General features: G+C 45.4%; 1 protein-coding gene across 6 annotated transcripts in view; it reads right to left on the bottom strand.

Annotated features, from left to right (window-relative positions):
* The window catches only part of KCNMA1 (potassium calcium-activated channel subfamily M alpha 1), a 710,872-nt gene that overhangs the window by 269,775 nt on the left and 424,265 nt on the right, over positions 1-16,832 (bottom strand). The window lies entirely within an intron of this gene.

Below are 16,832 nucleotides of genomic sequence, written 5' to 3'. Positions count from 1 at the left end.
CATATTGGTCAAGTGTTTTGCCAGCTTCTGGGGATAAGACATAGGGCCAAGAAAGGTATCTGCGTGATGAAACTCACACTCTGGCTTTGTAGCAGGAGAAAAAGACTAATCAAATCATCTTACAGGTACCTTTGCAACTACAGCCCTGATGGGTGTCGAGGCATGGTACCGGGGGTAACCTTCCATCATGCACTGATGGTTGGTGTCATTATTGAAGACTGTCAAACCAGTGTTCACACTTACAGCCCTACGGTGGTTCTCTTTTCTCCCTTCTCTTTACTTCTGCCTTGAGACTCCTCCTCCTCGACCAGGTTTTTCTTCTAAATTGACTTGGGATAAGTTTCTGCTCCCTATGTGACATTCATCCTCTTTCCAACCCCAACACCAGAACAAAGTCTGACCCACAAGAAACAGTCCGGCATCATCACTGAATAAATACATGAAAAAATTAATTAATCAGTGGAAGAAATGTAGGCAAATTCCTTGGCATCCCTGGGTCTCAGTTTTCTCCTAAGTGAAATAAAGGACAAGATGTTCCCAAGTCCTTCCAGTTTTGTGCTCTGCAATTCCTCATGTCCTCAGAGCGGGCCCCCATCTGGCTTTCTGATTCACTCATTTCCATGGACATAAGGCAGCCTCCCTCTGCCTCTGCGGCCTGATGCATCGTCTCCTGAATGACACATGAACCCTGCCCAAGGCAATGCAGCCCACACCAATCCGTTCCACAGATCACTGCTGACAGTGAACAGGGAGGATACCTTGGGGTTTCAGCCAAGGTCTGCTCAAGGTCTTTGGCACGAAGGGTGGCCGGGCTGAACACACACCAACAGAGAAGAGAGATGACACTGGCTTTATAAATTGGCCCATTTGATCTAAAACTCATGAAGCTTTTCTTTCCACACCCATTCTTAAATTGCAGCTTCAAGACGGGTGGGCATTGTCAAGCACACATACATACACACACCAGTCACCCCTGTGCTGTCCGCTCCCCCCGCCCACATACATATACATGATAACGATCATTTTTTTTAAGGGTCCTGGAACATAAGGAGCTCTGAAAACCTGATTCCAGAATTACTTGGTAGCTCTTTCCCCACTGGAAGCAGTTGTTTTCCTTTGGTATCTTGATCCCATGGAAGTGATATGAACAAAGCATATTTGCATCCCTGGGTCATCTGTTTCTCCTGCCCTGTTAACTCTCTGGTGCTCCAGCTGCCACTGTTACATAGTTGAAGCGCTCCTTGAACAACCACAAATGCTCCTGGGATTCCTGTTAGCCCTAAAATAACAGAACCAGCCATTTGAACACGTTTCCTCCTTGAAAACCCAGATGGCGACAGGACATCCAGACTTCTGTTTCTTCGTGTGTTGTGCCTCTCTCCCTTCTTCCGGTTTCTTCCCATCATGTCCCCCCCTATCTAAAATAGTTTTTTTTTTTTCAACTTTGCTGAGATGAAGTCCAGCCAGAGAGTAAAAAAAAAAAAGAAAGACAGAAATGTCATAACATGAAAAAAAAACCAGGCTTTCTCTTCCCTCAAAATGAGTTGATACAAGGAATGACAACTCAGGATAAAAATATACACTACTTTTTTGGGTGTCTTTTCAGATGATTCTGCATCTGCTAGGCGGCTGAAAGCATATCATATGAAAAGCTCTATTATCTTCCCCAGAAATGACCTTTGGGACCCACCCGAAGGCAGTCAGTGATAATATGATGCTTACTTGCCTCCCAAGAGGCAGGACCGAAGTAGGAAGCACCACTAACACAGTGCCGTCCTTCCTTAAACACTGTGCTTCTGGGTCATGTATCAGAGCTGCTTTATGAGGATATCTGTATTATATGATCATGCTCAGGTTTATTAATAAAGCTCCCATTTTTGTTTAGGTTTGACAAACATATCTATTCAGGATCTGCCAGCTAGCTTTGACACACAAGATGGAAAGTGACAGATCCTTCAATATTTCCTCCAAATTCAAAAGCAATTCAGTCAAAGGATGGAAGAAATTTATCCTACTGGGCTTAAAAGAACTATATAAACAACAGAGGTCAGGCCTTCACTTTAGGGGAGCAGGTAATGTCTTCACTCTGGAGTCAGGCTAGGGCTCCCCTCTCCTCCACTGGCCTGGGAGTCCACAGAGGTTTGGTTTTGTATGGGCAGTGGTTTCGGTATATGCTTAGCCTGAATACCTATGCCTACTTTTCAAAATTCTAGCTATTGACCTCACATTTGTCTTTTTCAGGCTTTTCCACTTTGTTAGGGGACCTTATGAGGGATATGCTATCTCTAAGAGTTAAAAACAGAAGCCTATTTCCATCGAGGTTAACTCACCAGGATTGAAGGAGACAGAATTCTGAGAACAGCTACTGTGTGTTTCATTCACACTTTCTCCCACTAGAGGGCAGAACGACACAACAAATCTTTTCAGAACGGTGGCCTGGAAAATGCAGTTGTACTGAAGTGAGGGACAGGGGAGAGCCTCTGAGAGCCAGGGAAGAGGACAGACATTTGGGGCACGTCACTGCAGGGAGAAAGCGTGTGACATATGGGTCTCCCCCAGGTCCTCTTGTGCTTGCATTGGAGCCTGGATCCCTCCTCTTCACCAGACTAGAAGCACTTAGTATTACCAAGAGGGGAGCGGGTGTGAGCAAAGGCTATTGCCCAAAATGAATAAAAAACAAAAATAGGAGTAAGAAGTCCTGAGACAAGGTGCACTTTGCTCCAGATGCCCTAACACTTGAAAAGGGATTCTGTCCCAGTTCGCAAATTCAAGTGAAGTGCTTTAAGTCGCCTAAGATATTCACCTACCACATTAAGGATATTTATTGGTTAATCTGCTATAACCTGTTCAGTGTTGTCAGCAGATGCCAAGCCATAGCCTTTGTAAGGATGCTGGACAACGGATATGGTAAGTAGGAAAACAGTCTAGAATGACTGTTTCCTATAGAGGAGACACCAGAATTTCTGTGTCCCAAGCAGAGAAAGAATTGCAAACTAGACCAATTTTTTGTTTGTTTGTTTTTTGTTTTTTTGTCAGAGAGAGAGAGAGAGAGAGAAAGCGAGAGAGAGAGAAAGGCCGGCAGAGGGAGAAGCAGACTCCCCTCTGAGCAAGGAGCCCGATGAGGGACTTGATCCCAGAACCCCAGGAGTCCCGCAGACACTTAACTGACTGAGCCACCCAGGTGCCCCTAGACCAGCTTTTAAAGGGCAAGTCATTGCGGCCAAAAATAATTGTTGTCAAGGAGGAGAAGAAGGGAAAGGAGAGGAGGGAGAGGGAAAGGAGAAGGCCCTACTGGACAATGAGGTGTCCACACAGCAAGAATCAGCCAGTGATCGACAGCGACCCTTTCAAGAGGGGTATTCGCTCCCCAGCTAGAGACAGCCTTCACCTGGCATGCTTCCCTCATCTGTTATCTTCCTGTGCCTGTAAACGTTCAGGTTTGCAACTTGTAAACATCTGGGTTTACAACCTGGGCTTTATTGACTTGCCTTTCCCACAGCAGGGGAAAGATACCTCACTCACGGTTTACATGCCAAGCCCTACACAGCAACTAACACATTACACTTGCTTTAAGGTTTGCGGAATGAATGAACGAAGATGGGAACAGCAGTAACAGTGGCGACATTTAATAGAGGCTCCTAACTAGAGCTGAGATTCGGGTAAGATGAGTGAGCTACGGAGGGAACAAGCACCTAGAAAAGGCTAGGACTGAACCAGGAGTACCTAGCAGTAATGAAAAGCTCGCGTTCTGAGATCAGAAAGACCTGAGTTCAGATTCTTGCTGGAGGCACACAGCAATGGAGACAGCTCACCTCTCTAAGCTCCAGGGTCTTCTATCCAGGCCTGTTAAGAGGATTAAATGAGATAGGCAGATAAAGAGCGTAGTCCACCACCTGTTACATGATACTTGGGTAGCTATAATAATAATAGCAATAACAATGGCAAAAAAATCAGGTGTTATTTTATTACTAGTACATTTCTTGCTGATTTCAGAGGAAAGTTCATACCCGCTTTATCAAACTGATTAGTTTTGAGCAAAATACGGTGGCAAACATTTAAAGGAATTTAAGGAATATAACACAGCTGCTGTTCTAAAGCAGGAAATCAGATCTCAAACTTCCTATAAAGAGCCAGATTCTAGAAATTTTAGGCTTTGTGGGCCATAGATCTTCATCAAAGATAATATGTAAATAAATGTGGCTATGTTCTAATAAAACTTTATTTACAAAAATAGGCAATGGGCCAGTTTCGCCAGTTCCTGATCTAGTCAATCAGCCAGGACATGTACTTCTAAAAATCCTTTATACATTCCTTATAAAAATACAGCCAACATCAGAAGAGAGACCATGAATGATTCAGATGGTAATGGTTTTAGAAGAGGCAAGATCATAACTGGTTGAGTTCAGGTGAGTAGAGAGGACAGGTGAGCACCTGCTAGACAGGGGAGCTACTGGAGTCATAGAGATGGGATATGTCTGCAGTTGGGGTGGGGGCGGCTGGTAAGTAGGCTGCTTGGTGACAACAGGGAAGAAATTCACAGAAAGAGGTAGAAAGGGAGACTGGGTGAGAATATAAAGGACAAAGACTGAGACTGAGTTTTGACAAAAAGGAAGAGTTTGTTCTGCCCCTGGTCTGGCCAGGGGGAAATTTCGCAATCCGCCCAGGAAATAATAAATGAATGGTACCCTTTGTGAGGCGGGTTACTAAATTCTTATCTGGCCTTAAAGAGAGAAGTTGAATTTAGCAATTGTCGTATGGGAGCAAGTGTCACCATACTGGTATTTGGTATTTATTTCTAGTAATACAATGTGTCTCATAAAAAATAGAGCTTTACTCATCATCCATCATTTGCCGTTACTTTTGCCAGCTGGCCCAGGTCCAGGCTGGGGCATCTCTGTGTCTCCAGGTAGGACAACTGGGAAAGTGTTTGTTAAAATAAATTATCCTGGAGGTGAAGACGGGTCAGGCCCTATCCTTCCCTGGGGGAGGGAAATGAGTGGCTCTGGCCCACAGGGAGGAAGGAGGTCAGGCTCCAGGGAAGGGATGGGAATTGGGTCTCGGATCTCTCTTCTTCTTTCCTCTCCCCAAATTTCCAACATACCCTCCTATTTTTCTTAATAAGTCAACTCTACCCCAATTCCAAGGAGTTTCAAAAGAGATATTAACCCCAACTGACTCTGGAGGAAATATTAGTGCCTAATAAACACAAGCAAAGGTCCTTACTCTCCGTGTACCCCAGGACTTGGAATGTCTTAGAAAAGGACTACCTATGTGAGACCAGAAGTCTTTCTAAAGAGGGCTCCTCTGTTCCAGATGAAATTATAATGCAGAGTATCACATGCTGGGTATCTCTCAAGTTGTAAATGATTCTGATTTTAATTTCAAAAACATACTAAAATAAGGGGTTACATCAATAAATATATTGGAATTTCGGTACCCCAAAACGGTAAGGTTTACTGGATTACGAGAATCCTGGAAACTGGCCGAGCAGCCACTACTAGAATTCCAGTGAAGCCTCGTGCTAGGCGAGACCAGTGGTTCTCAAAGTGTGGCCCCAGTCTAGTCAGGCAGCATCAGCCATTGCGTGGGAACTTGGTAGCATTGCAAATCCTCAGCATCCCCCCACCCCCAGGTATACCGAATCAGAAACACAACTCTGTCTTCCCCAGCCGCCCAGGTGATCCGATGCAGCTCAAGCTGGAGAACAGACTGGTCTTTCCAGAATAGGTAGTGTTCACTTTCTAAAGCCACTATCGTTGATCATGACCGGGGTGTCTGACTCAGTAGACCCAGGAAGGCACTTCAACGTTTTGTTTCTGTTTTTTAAGTTTCTCGGGTATTCAGGTGTGTTCCTGAGTGAAGAACCACCACTGCATGCCTTCTCAATCCTGGCTGCACATTGGAATTACCCGAGGAACTTCAAAACATGCTGACGGCTGAGTTCCACCCCAGTGATCTTGGTGTACTTGGTCTGAACTATAATCTGGCCAAGGGGAAGTTTCAAAGCAGGTGATTCTAACATACTGCCACGGGTATTAGAATCTACATTCGTGTATTAGTGTAGCTAATACACACGTCAGCATGTGTAAGAATCACCTGGATAATTTATTAAACCAAATTCCTTAGCCTTACCCCCCCCCCCAAGGAGTCTACGGGATTGGGGTTGGGCCTGAGAATTTTCATTTCTAATGAGCTCCCAGATGTGCTGGCCAACACAGACCACACCATGGTGGCACTGCCCCCAGGAGGAACACACTAACTTTTTAGATACCTGCCATCTGCCCTGGGTTGGGATGGCCCACGTTCCTCCTTCTGTTCCTCCTCTGAATCCCTACACATTGATTATTCTTCCTTATCAAGTACCACGTAGTTAAATGATCAACATCTTAAAGGCAAGATCTAGGTTCTCCCCATTAGTGAGCCACTCTTAGGAATCGGTGACTTGCACATAGTGGGTGTTCAGCTGAGTACGTGCAGTAGTAAGGTCTCAGAGCTGCTCCCCCATGTTCATTTTCTCCCTACCCAGTTTGCTGGCCAGATCAAGCCATCACGGCCCTATCTCATCGAGAAGAATCAAGGCATCTATTTTTTGAAGATGAGGCGAAGGTAAATATACGTCCGGTCCTAGAGATTTAGGTTGCTTGAGCAGGCTGTTCCAATAATACCCCAGATGAAGTACTGCCATCTGGAGAGGTTTTGGCATCTATGAAAACCTACTGCTGAATTTGTTCCTTGAAGACATTCGTTTTGAGATGTTATTTCCAATTTGGCATATAAGAGAGCTGTACACGTCAATGAGGATTTAGAATCCCAGCTACCTGCAGAGGGCATCTTATTTAAAGCATGTCCTGACAAAGCAATATCAAGGGAATACAATCGGAACTCTCTTACGGAGGAATAATTTCTCTAGGAGCGGTTTCAGCCACAGCAGCAGCTACCAGGGCAGCAATTAGCTCCCCGAAAACCAGCTGAACTTTAAGCATGCCCCTTTGCTGGAGCTGCCTTCCTCCAGAGTCCAAAGGGACAGAACTCAATGAGTTCACTTCTCTTGCCACACTATAGACATCCGGTCCCAGTGATCTGCCCAAGGTGCACGGCGTCACTGAGGACCACCCCCCCCCAACTGCCCCAAAATAAGGCTCAGGCGAAGAGCAGAGCCCATAATCTCTAGCATGACACTATTTCAAGATGGACTAATGGTGGTAACAGATTATTTTTATTTATTCGATACTTGCAGAGAATAAACCAAGAGGCTCAGAAAAAGGGGACTGGGGAAAAGGGGAAAAATGTTTTAAGGTTTAAAAAAAGTAGTTCAAAGACTCACAAGTTATAGAAATTATATTAACTCAATTTTTCCAAAAAATGGATTGAGTTGTTTTTCTTCTTAATTTCCTTTCTTACCTGGGAGTACCAAAGAAATTCTGTTTAGGGGGTCCCTCACCTTTCTTCAGGGGACTGGAACAAGGAGGAAGCAGCATTCAGTATTTGATCTGATTAGACAGGACGGTTAGACTAATTTTCTCTAAGTGTAACTATAATGGCTAGTTAATTTTATAGTTTGAGAGCCAGCATGATAGAACACTGAAGAACGTTAAGCTTGGAGGTAGATTGCCTGGGTCCAAAGCTTGGCTATGTGACTCTTGGCAAGTTACAGAATCTCTCTAGACCTCAGGTTCCCCACCTGAAAAATGGGGCTACAAATGATCCCTATTTCATAGTATTGTTTGGAAGATTCCCGGGGATAATTATAAATCGTATCTGTACACACACACATACATATACATACACACATGTAGACATGTAAGTGTCAACACATCCAACACTACCCTGGTTGTGGAAGCACTTTCTCTTTAGAGCACACACTTCCTCTCCCTTTCCCCACCTCCAAAGACATTTGGCTCCCAAAAAGGGAAGCCACACGTTTTCTCTTATTATTATTACTATTTTAAATTAAACCACTGACTACAGGGAGGGGTTTACTTAGGAAGCTTTGGGCTTTAGAGCATCTGTGTCCAGCTGCTTCAGGTCACCTCTGGTGGCTCTCAAAGGCCCTTCCTTCCAGACCCTGGACAATGGAACCAGGAACCTTCTTGGGGTGGTGATGGGGGGAGACGGGGAGTTCATGGTCATAGCGGTTGACTCAAGTCAAGTTATTAGATGCCAAATACCTTATGGGAATGCAAAGTGAGCCTATCCTTACCTATCCTTACCTCTACCAACCACCAGCTACCCATTGAGTTTGAGCCAGTTTGTCTCCCTTCCCTCCTCCAGCCTACTTCATCTCACACTGATCAGCAAAGTCCAAGACAGCCCTGTAGGGGGAAGCAGAGCCTTTCAGAGCCCAAAGACCATTTCAAAATGCAGCAGTAGAGTCCTGGGGAAGAAGCTAGGGCTGCAGCCGGTCCCAGGGTCTCTTTTGTGCTTTTTAATTTTAATTTTAATTAATTAATTTATTTATTTTTGCCTACAGAGGGCTTAAATAATTTAATCTGGATAGGGCGGTTGGGAATTTCCTTTCGATGGTGTACTAATGATGTCTCAACATCCGTCCATTGGTCCTTCCACTAAAAATCACCCAGTAAACATTTGTTAAGCTTCCACCGTTTACTGGAGTGTCCCAGACGTGCGAAAAGTAAAACGTCACGGTACCTTCTATCACAAGACACATTCTAGAGCAGCATGGTCCAGTAGAACTTCTGAGATGACGAAATGTTCTATATTTGTGCTGCCCGACCCCATAGCCACTAACCACATAGTGCTAATGAATACTTGAAATGTGGCTAGTATGAGGGAGAAACAGTTTTTACTCCATTTAATTCTGATTACTTTACATGTAAATAGCCCAGTGTTGCTAGTGGCTACCCTATTGGACAGCGCAGTCCAGACCGGAAAGCCTTGCTACTTTAGATACAGTCTCCAGACCAGAAGCATCAGCATCACCTGGAAACTTGTAGAAATGCAGAATCTCTGATCCCACCCACACCTCTTGAATCAGAAGCTGCATATCCTATCAAGATCTCCTGATGCTTCCATGCACGCAAATGTTAGGAAGCACTCTTCTAGGGAGGAATTAACTCAACATTCACAGTCAGAAGATGTATACACATGGTTCTCAACCTTATTGCATTTTTGATGCAACTGGAAAGCATTAAAAAAAAATGCTGAGCCTGGGTCATCCCCTCAACTCAGAGACTCTGATTTAATTGGTTAGAGGTTTGGCCTGAACATCATGAGTTTTAAAAACTCTCTGGGGGCTTCTTGTGGACAGCCAAATTTATAACCGTCCCAGAATAGCCTAGAACAGTGGTTCTCCAAATTGGGTGAACATCAGGATCACCAGGAAGGCATGTAAAACACAGATTGTCCGATCAAACTCTAGGAGTTTCTGATTCACTGGGTCTGGGTTGGGTTCTAAGAATCTGCACTTCTAACAAATTTTCAGGTAATGCTGACTCTGCCGGACTGGAAATGACACCTTGAGAACCTCTGGCCTCATAATTTTAAAAGCATGGGCTCCAGAATCAGATTGAACTGGGCTGAGTCCTGGATCCACATTTACTACCTGGGAAAGTTATCTAACTCCCAATCCTCAGCTCCCTAAATTGTGAAATCAGACCCAACCATATTGATGCACTGGGCCGCTGAGAATATTAACTCAGATAATGCCTAGTGTCTGCTTTTAATAAGCAGTCAATAATTATTCATTATTATCATTATGGTAAGAATACACATTCATTCATTCAACAAGGACTCATTATGTGCCAGGCACTGTTGCGGGCACCAGGGCACAGCAAAAAACAAGACGGTCAATGTCCTTGCACAAGGCTGTCATGAACCTTGCATTCTAATTGATAATCTAACACAGATGATCATATCACTCTTACAGCACTAACCCTAAGAATAAAAGAAACCAAGTTCAGGGAATTCATTCCAACTGGAAGAATGCAAAGGCTTCACAGGGAGGTGGAGTTAGGGCTGTGTCTGAATGGGGAGAGGGATGCCAACCAGCGAGATGGGGCAGAAACTCACTCCTGACTCAGCAGGAGGGAACTCTCGGCAGGCCAGATGCAGACCAGCAGCTTGGGGGGGGGGGGCAGGAATTTTAAAAAAGGGAAGGGGAGGCTGGGAGTTGAGGCTGTGTGCCTTGAGTTGCCCACTAGGGGCTGCCTACCCTCTCTGGCCAAATCACATCCTGTTTTTTATGTTTTTGGTTTTGTTTTGTTTTTTAAATTTCAATGCACTGAAAATTCCTGATGTCAGGACAGAAACCAGTCATAGGCTTTCACCATTGAGTATTTTTTTCAAATGCAGAGGCTAGTCAACAGAAAGCTGGGGAGGGGCCCTGGGGCCAGACCCCCTGCAATGTAGAGGGCAACAGAAGGCCTCCTGAGATGGCAGCTGAGCCCTGAGAGAATGACCAAATACTTGCAGAGAAAAGCCCTGTTGTGACTCCACACACTGCCTCCCCGGGAAAACGGTGACCTACGTCACAACTCGCCACCTCAGGTGGCATTCTAAAATTCCGCTTTCTCTCCACTCTTTAAAGTAAAAAAAGCAAGAAAGCATGAATTCTAAGGAAAGGAAGCTTCTAAGAAGGGGACATTGCAGACCTAACATATTCCCCTCAGTTGCTGTAGCCACGTAGGAAGGGGAGCCCAGAGCAAATGTTTAAGAACAGTGAAGAGCAGGCATGTCTGCCTAGTAATTCTCCTGGTTCCAGGACAAGAAGGAAAAAACACCACTACATGGAAGTGAGGAGAGGGGGAAGGTCTCAGGCTCTAAATGAGATTTCCCCCAAGCATCTCCTTCCATGACGCACTGGAGGAGTACAGAAAGGCAAGGGCACGGAGGGCCCAGAATGCCTGCCAGAGCTTTTGGACTCCAGAAGACTGAGCAGAGCCACTGGCTGTGTGATTTGGGGCAAGTTACTTAACTCCTCTGGGCCTCAGTTTCCTCTCTGGTGAAATGGGAATATTAATAATCATTCCCCTTTGGCAGAAAAATGCCCCCCCCCCAAAAATCCATGGTAATCCTCAGAACCTGGGAATGTGGTAATTGACATGGCAAAAGGCAATCAAAGTAGCAGACAAATTAAGGTTGCCCATCTGCTGACCTTAGTATGGGGAGATTATCTTGGATTATCCAGGTGGGACCCCAATGTAATCACAAGGGTCCTTAGAAGTAGAAGAGGGAGACAGGAGGGAGAGCCCAAGAAAGGTAATGATAGCAAGATCAGGGGGACACAATACGAGGACCCACCCCGAGGCCAGAGGAAGGGCCCTGGTGCCAAGGAATGTGGGTGGCCTTGGAAGCTGAGAAAGGCAAGGAAACAGACCCTTCCTCCAAACTTCCAGAAGGGAGCACAACACTGAACACACTCGCAGCTTAGCCCAGAGAGACCTGTGTCGATTTCTAACCTACATAGGTGTAAGAAGTAAACTTGTGTTGTGTCAAGGCCCTGCATTTGGGGCACTCATTTGTTACTACAGCAAGAGGAAATGAATACATCCATCCTGCAGGGTTGTGGGGCTGATGTCCAGCGTGGGGAAGGGCGCTTTCTCATCTAAGATGGCATTATCATGGGTGGGCACCTGCCATCCTCCACACAGGGCAGGCTGGCCTCCTCTCCCCCCAGGAGTACGCACAGCTCCGGGCTCTGTCCATCTCACCCACCGTGGGCTGGGCCAGCATCTTGCAGAAGCCTCCTCACGTTCCTCCACCCACATAAGCTCTTTCTCCTGTGAACTCCCAAGGCCCTGACAGCCTGTACCTGGCAATTTGGGACTTAATTACACAGCGGGCAGTGTTACCTGCTGTTGCTGCATGCGTGTTTATTTTGGTTCCAAATCTAGATTCAAACCTCAGTCTCAAACAGGAACTACGTTGGTCCTTTTGTTGTTGTTATTGTTGTTGTTTTTAAGGGCCTGTACTTTTTTTTTCACACAGTCCTGTTTTTATCACCTTTTGACACAAAAAGGAACTGCCCGGCATATATTTATAAGCAGATATCCTCGATCATTTTAATTGCCCTGTGGCTGGGCACGAACTCATTTTTCTATTTTTTTAGGAGTGTTTTCTATTTTCTCACACTGTTTGCTGAAGGCGTTAATGTCTAACACGGGCTAGAAGAGCAGGTCGGTTTACAGTTGACAGTTTTTCCACCCTGGGTTCAGGGCCTGGGGCTCCTCACCGTCCCCTGATTTCATTAGTCAGAGAAGAGGGACAATGCTGGAAATCACAGTAAGACTAGGAAAGAGGGTGGCCAGACATGCTCCCCTCATCTCAGTGCTGAGCACACAGTAAGCGCTCAATAAAAGCTGGGGAGATGAGTGGCCAGAGAGCGCGTCATTATTTGTTCTCTACTCTCTTCTTCTAACCACACAAAATGACCCTCGACGAAGCCACATAAATAAATAAATAAATAAATAAATAAATAAATAAATAAATAAACAAACAAATAAATAAATAAATACACAAAGGAGGCACAGCCCGTTGACCTACCTTGGGGATACAGTTCCCCAAAGAAGGAGACAGACAGAAGAGTTCTCCCCAGAGCATGTTATTCTAGTCTCAAAATAAAATACATCTCTCATTTCAAGGTACATTTATTTTAGTTAGGTAGGATAAGGATTTTGTGAGAGAAACAAAAATGAATAAGCTGGTGTGTGGGACCAGGAATTAAAATAAGCAGCACTTGCCGCCTGGCAACGTGGATGTCCTCACATCCCACTGCCTTATTTTTGGTTCCATTCTGGTTTGTTTTCTTCCTCGGTGCTTGAAAATATGATAGGTAGCTTAGAAAGACAAGCCCAGGATAATCATGAAGCTCGTCCTATGTACGTGGGACTGACTTACTCTGCCTCCCTGAATGCCCTCAACAGCCCTATGAGGAGAGTACTGTTATTACCCCATTCACTGGACAGGTGGGAAACTGAGTTTAGGACAGGTAAGACGACCTTACTCAGAGTGACCCATTGGCCAAGCCAAGATGTGAATTGAGATGGTAACCCAGAGCTCGGCTCCGACCCACTCTGCTCTATTGACCGCATGTGTGGCAGCCCCTAGTCTCTCCCTCTCTCTCAGGTAGAGCAGGTCTGATCCCCAACGTGCTAAGGGACTCAGGAGACACCACCCAAGCTCTCTGTGTTTCTCGGGTCCTCGTGGCAACGCTAGAAACTGGAGGTGGACAAGGAGGAGTGGGAAGGAGAGGAGGAAGCATGAGGATGTGTGTTCTTAAATAAGACCTCTTCCCCTCCCTGCCTGCCTGACGTGAAGCTCTCTGAGTAAGGAGAGAAGGAGAGGTGCCAACAGAAATGAACAAAACCAGCTCAGTCACCCCAACCAGTCCTCAAAACCCCCAATCCTTTAAGGGTAAGGACAGAGGCAAAAGGGCAGCATGAATATGGACGTAAAGTCAGACCAAAACAGAGGCAAATCACCCCCCCACCACTCCCAGGCTATGCGACCTTGGACAGGAATGAATGTCTCTGAGCCCGTCTCCTTGTCTGCAAAATGGGGGGAAATAATTCCCAGCTCATGGGTTTGCTCTGAGAATCAAGTGAGTCCATGTGTGTCAGGGGCTCATCAGCGTGCCCAGCACGTCGTAGAACTGCAAATTGGCTATTGTTAGGAATACGCCGTGAGACGCACTAAGACAATACACCCAATCAGGTACATGAACACTATGCTATGTACTCGGCAACCATGTATGAAGGTAAGAGACCAAGCGTGGGGTGTGTCATGCGCCGGGGAAGGTAGGGGTGCGGGCCACGGCGCTCCGTCTGCCCTGCACCGTGTGGTTCAGCAGGTGTGCGCGGGAGAAGAGAGCGAGCTGCAGCTTCCTCATCTTATACCAAACCTCTGCCCGTAAACGCGGCGCCCTCTCATCGTCCACGAGGACAGCACTTCCTGAAATGCCCCCACGTAATGGGATTATTCCTTCTACTTTATCAGCCATACCTCGTGGGAATGCTCATTTTATCTCTGCAGCTCATCGGCACGATAATTGTTTCATGATATAATAACCCGCATATTAAATCAGACACGGGAGCCTCCTTGAAATATTCTTATACTGAATTCTCTTCCGTAACAGGCAGCCCAGTTGTGGATCTCACCCCAGGGGTTTAGTTACTAAAGAACCCAAAGTATTTCATTGAAGGTGTGTTCTCCTAGAAGAGGAGGAAGGTTACTCGTTGTTGTTGTTTTTATTATTATTTCACAGTCCAAGAGTTTGTTGGTCTGTTTTCAGTTTCAACACACTTATGCTTCCTAACGTACTACGTAATTGGCTTATTTATTAGGCTCGTTTTTTTCCCTGTTCTTCCCCACTGCAATGTCACAGGGTAGCACCCTGCCTCTTGTATTTATTGTCATTTCTTTCTTTTTTTTTTTTTCTTTTAGCGGAGGGAGGAGAGGGGGCGGAGAGAGAATCTTAAGCAGGCTCCACGCCCAATGTGGAGCCCAACGCAGGGCTCGATCCTGTGATCCTGAGATCATGACCTGAGCCAAAATCAAGAGTTGGATGCTCAACCGACTGAGCCATCCAGGTGCCCCATGATTCACTGTTGTTTCTTAATCACCTGGAAAAGTACCTGGCACCTAGTACGTGCTTAATAAATATTGCTCAATTAATGAACAAATTAAAGCACATTTTAGAGCATTTTTTTTGAAGAGCAACCACAGTTGATGCAAAAGTGTATTTCATTTCTCTTCCTTTTTCTTTTTCTTCCCCTTTTCCTATTCACGCTGGTGGATTTTCACTTCAGACAAGAACACAACTCCAAAAATCAGGATTAAACCATTCACAAAAAGACATGAATTTTTAACATCCAAGTTCTCCTGACACAAAGCTGCTTTTAGACTCACAAGGAGACTCAGCTCCACACCCTTAGCCGGGGGAGACCTGCCCGCCATGCAGGAGGGGTGTCTCCACCACAGTCCTGCAGGGGTCCCCACAAGGGACCAAGAGAGAAGGGACCCTGACATAAAATTCCGATTCATGAAGTGTGAGGACTAGAAGGTAATTTAAGTCCCAACCTCCCATTTTTCAGAGGGGAAAACTGAGGGTCCAGAAAAGTAAAGTGGTTGTTGCAGTGCAGAATAATTAGAATACAGGCGGGAAAAAATGGCAGATTGCTTTCCTTCCTTCCTTCTTCCTTTCCTCCCTCCCTCTCTCTCTTTCTTTCTTCTTCCCTCTTCCTCTTTCTTCTTTCCTTGTCTGTCTGTCTGTCTGAGTTTTTCAGGGTGTGTGCATGTGGGTATACTCTTCACAACAGGATGGTCTAGGATGAGCCGTGGTTAGCAGCCCATATGTAATTTTGACTCAGAAATTTGATGATTTGATTTCACTAATTTCCCAGTCCTTCCCCACAACCTAGATCCCAAACTTCCCATGAACAATGCAGGAGTCTTAGAGGCAGGCGTTCTGAGAAGAAAGTACCTGAGAAATTGAATCATCTAATCTAGCCTTTATTTTACAGATGAAAAACAACAGGCTGAATGAAGGAAAGTGAGCTCCCCAGGTCACAAAGCCAGTCAACAGCCACGCTGAGCTAGCTGGGACCCTCGGCACCACAGCACATTCAGGTCACCCTTAGGACACTTCTCCGATTTGTGAGTGGCTCTGACAGTCCCATCATGATGGCTGGAAAACCCAATCGAAGCAAGCATGTCTCGAATCAAGGATGACAACTTTTCCACTGAGTGAGTGAATAGAATTCTAACGAGAAAACTAGTAGAAAATAGCATCTTTATGGGATACACCTACCCAGCGATACACCCAGATAAGTGCATACGTGATTCCTGCACACATCATGTAGAAAGGGCACTTCTTTTTTTTAAATACTTGATTCTAGGCATGTAATAGAGTCACAGAGCTAGCAAGGACATCAAAAACATATTGCTAGAGGAAGCCTATCGTGGCACAACATTTTTGAAAAATGAGCCATCAATACCTGTACAAACTAAAATATACGCATTCTTTGATCTAGCAATTCCTCTTCCAGGACCCTGGAACCATCTAGAGAAATAGAACTGTACAGATATGTGGATGAGGGTGTTTACTAAACCACTGTTTACAGCACAAAAAGGAAACCATGAGGTGGTCCATCCTTAGGGTTATAGCCGCGTGAGCTGTGATAGAACAATTTGTCGAGTTTTGTGTAACTCTAATAAAATGAATTATTACAGAGCTGACGGGATACCCATCATTTATTGGTTAGTAAGAAAACCAAACTGCAGTGCAGTGTAATGGACACACGCATTTGTACGAAGACCACCACCTCTCCAAACGTCTATGTGCATCCATGTTTGGGGCAATGGAGGGAAGATAGAAGTCTGTTAATACTGAGCATCCCAGGGGGAAGGCAGTGATGAGAGCAGGGGGACGACAGGATTGCTATTTTCTTCATATATCTTTAAATATTTATGCTGACTATGACAATATATATTACTTTGAAAAAAATTCAAACAAAAAATTTCTAAAACTAAGGATGGAAGGAACCCAAAAATAGCTCTCTGAGTCCCGTTTCAGCCTCCCTTTTCCCCTGTAGATGCACAGTAGCAGGAACATTCTGAGAGAATTATTCACTGCAACCAAGAGAAGCTCGAAGCTGCCTCTCTACGCCTCTGGCTGCCATGACCATGCTGGGAGCTAGTTACGTCTCCCATCCAAGTGTCCTGGTCCCGAAGCAGGAAGTGACCTGCCGGGGACAGACAGGAAGTGACCTGCTGAGCAGATAGAGCAAGTGAGATGCCGACATAGCACCAGCAAAAGCTCATCCTTTAACACAAGAAGGGGTTCCATCTCCTCCGAGGAGTCGGTGGCTCGAGAA

This window comes from Ursus americanus, chromosome 6 (genome assembly GCF_024610735.1).
Source record: "Ursus americanus isolate L20-20 chromosome 6, mUrsAme1.1.p, whole genome shotgun sequence".
In the NCBI taxonomy this organism is placed as follows: Eukaryota; Metazoa; Chordata; class Mammalia; order Carnivora; family Ursidae; genus Ursus; species Ursus americanus.
The sequence above is the reverse complement of the archived record's forward strand: the minus strand, read 5'-3'. Positions and strand labels throughout refer to the sequence as shown.